Source organism: Apium graveolens, chromosome 3, assembly GCF_009905375.1.
Source record: "Apium graveolens cultivar Ventura chromosome 3, ASM990537v1, whole genome shotgun sequence".
Classification (NCBI taxonomy): domain Eukaryota; kingdom Viridiplantae; phylum Streptophyta; class Magnoliopsida; order Apiales; family Apiaceae; genus Apium; species Apium graveolens.
In genome coordinates, this window is record NC_133649.1 from 283619491 (window position 1) to 283624400 (window position 4910).

Consider the following 4910-nt stretch of genomic DNA (forward strand, 5'->3'; position numbering starts at 1 on the left):
TACGGAGATGAGAGTTGAACAAAAGAACTTGTTGCCCCGGCACAAATGATTTGAGCACTAGACCCCTATCGTGCCATATCTTGACTTTCTCCTTATACATTTTGTTGTTCTCATACGCTTGAAGTCGGAACTCGTCGAGTTCATTTAATTGAAGCATCATTTTCTTACCAGCTGCAGTCAGATCAAGGTTCAGTTTCTTCAAAGCCCAATATTCCTTGTGCTCTAGCTCCGCGGGTAAATGACATCCTTTACCATAAACCAATTGAAATGGTGACATGCCTAACGGAGTCTTAAATGCTGTTCGATATGCCCAAACAGCTTCATCCAGCTTTAAAAACCAATCCATTCTTGATGGATATACAACTTTCTCCAGAATTCACTTGATCCCTCTGTTAGACACCTCAGCTTGACCATTAGTCTGAGGATGGTAGGTTGTAGCAATACGATGATTCACATTATATCTCTGCATCATAGCAGTGAACTTGCGAGCGATCCCTCGTCACTGATTATGACTCTTGGACTTCCGAATCTTGTGAATACCTGCTTGTGAAGAAAATTGAACACTACCTTCGCATCATTTGTTGATAAAGCTTTAACTTCCACCCATTTTGAGACATAATCTACTGCCAACAAGATATACTGATTATTGTATAATGAGACAAATGGCCCCATGAAGTCAATTCTCCAAACATCGAAGACCTCAACCTCAAGAAGCACATTGAGAGGCATCTCGTCCCTCTTGGACATGTTCCCAATTCTTTGGCAGTGATCACACTTCAAAACAAACTGATGTGCATTCTTAGACAATATAGGCCAGAAGAATCCTGCTTGAAGGATACGAGCTGATGTCTTCTCTCCACCATAATGGCCTCCATAACAGTCGAATGACAGTCTCGCAAGATACCCTCCGTCTCATTATACGGAATACATCTCCTGATGATTTGATCCGCTCCTTGTCGAAATAAGAATGACTCGTCCCACATGTACCATTTCACTTCATGAAGAAACTTCTTATTTTGAGTATAAGTCAAGTACGGAGGCATAACGTTGCTCACAAGGTAGTTCATAATATCTACAAACCACGGTTCTTCTACTTGCACCCCAAACAACTGCTCATCGGGAAAAGACTCATTTATCAATGTCTTGTCATTTGAAATTGTACCTGGATCTTCTGAACGAGAGAGATGATCATCAACTTGATTCTCAGTACCTTTTCTATCCTTGATCTCCAGTTCAAACTCTTTTAATAAAAGAACCCATCTAATCAATCTAGGCTTCGAGTCCTTCTTCGAGACGAGATAGTGAATAACAGCGTGATCAGTGAAGACTGCCACCTTTGTCCCAAGCAAATAAGATCTAAACTTCTCAAAACCATAAACAACGGCCAATAGCTCTTTCTCAGTTGTGGTATATTTCAGTTGAGCACCATTGAGGGTCTTACTAGCATAATAGACCATATGTAATACATTGTTCTTCCTTTGCCCAAAAACCGCTCCAACTGTATAGTCACTCGCATCGCACATCATTTCAAAAGGCTCATTCCAATCAGGTGCAGTTATGACAGGTGTCGTGATCAAGATCTTCTTTAAGCTCTCAAAAGCCGCTAGACACTCATCATCAAATATGAAAGGGACATTTTTCTCTAATAGATTGCACAATGGTTTGAGATTCTAGAGAAATCCTTGATGAACCGCCGATATAAACCCGCATGACCAAGAAGACTGCGGATTACCTTAACAGAAATTGGTGGAGGAAGGTTTTCAATGACCCCCACCTTGGCTTTGTCCACCTCAAGACCTTTAATAGAGACCATGTGCCCAAGAATGATGCCCTGTTGCACCATAAAGTGACATTTCTCCCAGTTGAGAACCAGATTGGTCTGAACACATCTTTTAAGAACTGCGCCAAGATTTTGCAAGCACTCGTCAAAAGAATCCCCGAACACAGAAAAATTGTCTATGAACACCTCCACATTCTGACCAATCATGTCAGAGAAGATGTCCATCATGTATCTCTGAAATATGGCAGGTGCACCACATAACCCAAAAAAAACTTTTCTGAAGGTAAAAATACCAAACAGACAAGTGAAGGTAGTCTTTTTCTTGATTTTCTGGAGCAATGCAGATCTGATTATAGCCCAAATAGCCATCCAGAAGACAATAGTATTCATGCCCAGCCAACTTGTCGAGCATCTAATCAATAAAAGGAAGTGGAAAGTGATCCTTCCTTGTGGCTTTATTCAGCTTTCGATAATCCATGCACACTCTCCACCCCGTGACTGTTCGAGTCGGGATGAGCTCACTATTTTCATTAGCAACCACTGTGATGCCTCCTTTCTTCGGTACATACTGAACTGGGCTCACCCAAGAACTGTCAGAAATAGGTTAAATGATGCATGCGTCTAGCCACTTAAGAATTTTCTTCTTCACGACCTCCTTCATGATAGGATTTAACCTCCTCTGTTGCTCAACAGTCGGCTTACTTCCTTCCTCTAGCAGAATTTTATGCATGCAATAATATGGATCGATTCCCTTAATATCTGCTATAGTCCATACAATTGTCAACTTGAACTCTCTCATAATTCTCAAGAGCTTTTCCTCATCACTACCTGAAAGGTCAGATGCAATAATAATAGGAAAAGTAGATGCAACACCTAAAAATGCATACCTCAAGTGTTCAGGCAAAGGTTCAAGTTTGAGTGTAGGAGCTTCCTCAATAGATGGCTTGAGACGCCCCTCAGCATTTTTGAGTTCTAACAATCCAAGAGATTCAAAGGGCATATCCAGTCATCACTTTCAAGGAGAAGCATTCAAATACTGCAACTGCTCATCACCTTCATCATCTTCACTATCTAAATCCCCCATAAAGGCTTTCTCTAGGGCATCAGACCTTAGCACTTGATCAAGTTCTGAAGTAACCATAGAATCGACCAATTCCACTTTTAAGCACTCCTCTTCATCAGTAGGGAATTTCATGGAATTGAAAACATTAAAGGTCACATCCTGATCCTGTACTGGCATAGTGAGCTCACCCTTCTGCACATCAATCAAGGTTCGGCCAGTAGCCAAGAATGGTCTTCCCAAGATTATGGGAATCTTTTTATTCTACTCGAAATCAAGAATTACAAAGTCAGCAGGAAAGATGAGTTTGTCCACTTTGACCAAGACATCCTCCACAATGCCTCGTGGATATGTAATAGAACGATCGACCAACTGCAAGGACATATATGTAGGCTTTGGATTAGGTAAATCCAACTTCTTGAAGATAGAAAAAGGCATCAAATTGATGCTAGCTCCCAAATCACAAAAAAACTTATCGAACGAAAAGTTTCCGATGGTGCAAGGAATAGTGAAGCTTTCAGGATCTTTAAGCTTCGAAGGCAACTTCTGTTGCAGTACAACACTGCATTCCTCTGTAAGAGCAACGGTCTCTAATTCATCGAGCTTCACTTTCCGAGAGAGAATACCTTTCATAAACTTTGCATAGCTAGGCATCTATTTAAGAGTTTCAGCGAAAGGTATGTTGATGTGAAGTTTCTTGAAAACTTCCAAGAACTTAGCAAATTGCTTATCCAATTTCTGCTTCTGCAACCTTTTCGGAAAAGGAGGTGGATGATAGATCTGTTTTCCCCTGTATTACCCTCATGAGGAGTGTTGATAACAGCTTTCTTTCTTGGTTCCACCTCGGCATCCTTCAGCACCTCTTTTTCAGCCACAACTTCATTTTCTGAAACTTGAGATTTTTCAGAGCTTGCAACGTTCCCAGACCTCAATGTAATTGCCTTAGCCTGCTCTTTTGCTTCCCTATTTCCTGGAACATATGTGTTACTAGGGAGTATACCAGGTTATCGATTCAACAAAGCATTGGCAATCTACCCAATTTAATTCTCCAGAGCCTTGATAGAAACCGCTTGGCTCTTGCACATGAGCCTCAACTCCTCCAATTCAGATTTTTCATTAGATTGACTAGTACTTCTATGCGGTAGTTGTTGAAGTTGGAGTTATTTTATTGGTGCATATTGCGGTTGTTAAAAACCAGGAGGGTTGAATTGCTTTGCTGCATACTGCTGATAAGGCTGTTGCACCGCATTCTGATTGTTGCTCTAGCTGAAGTTAGGATGATTGTGGTTGTTGGGATGATAAGTGGCTGGAACTGGTTGCTGCGACCTCTGATAGTTGCTTATAAAATGAGCTGATTCACTAGAAATAACACACTGCTCAGTTTCATGCGCACATGTACAAAGCTCACAAACACTTGTGATCTGATTAATTCCATAATTATCCAAATAATCCACCTTCATTGTTAAAGCCTTCAGCTGAGCAGCTATAGCAGTATTTGTATCCACCTCCAGAATTTCTGCTACCTTGCCTTGAGATAGTCTCTGAGTTGGGTTCCGGTATTCATTAGCAGCCATCAGTTCAATCAACTCATAAGCTTCATCGTAGCTCTTAGCCCATAAGGCTCCACCTGATGCTGCATCGAGCGTGGGTTTAGACTGTGCTCCCAAACCATTATAAAAGCAGTTGATAATCATCCAGTCAGGCATTCCATGATGAGGACATTTCCTAAGCATCTCCTTATAACGCTCCCAAGCTTCATATAAAGACTCTCCCGATTGCTGCGCAAATTGAGTAAGAGCATTCCTGATTGCGGTTTTCTTTGCCATAGGGAAGAATTTAGTAAGAAAATTCTGAGCAAGATCTTCCCAAGTAGTGATAGAACCTGCTAGTAGAGAATGCAACCAACACTTAGCTTTATCCCTCAGAGAGAATGGAAAAAGCCTCATTTTAACAGCATCTTCAGAAATAATATTGAATTTGAAAGTGTCGTAGATCTCGATGAAATCTCTAATGTGCATGTTGGGATCTTCCGTTGGAGAACCCCCAAACTGGACTGAATTCTGCACCATC

General features: G+C 41.1%; 1 non-coding gene across 1 annotated transcript; it reads left to right on the top strand.

The window, feature by feature from the left end:
* The first annotated feature begins 4544 nt into the window (after positions 1-4544).
* On the top strand, positions 4545-4651 carry LOC141716145 (small nucleolar RNA R71). Its single transcript, XR_012572865.1, has one exon. It is a non-coding gene; the product is annotated as a small nucleolar RNA R71 (small nucleolar RNA).
* The last annotated feature ends 259 nt before the right edge of the window (positions 4652-4910 follow it).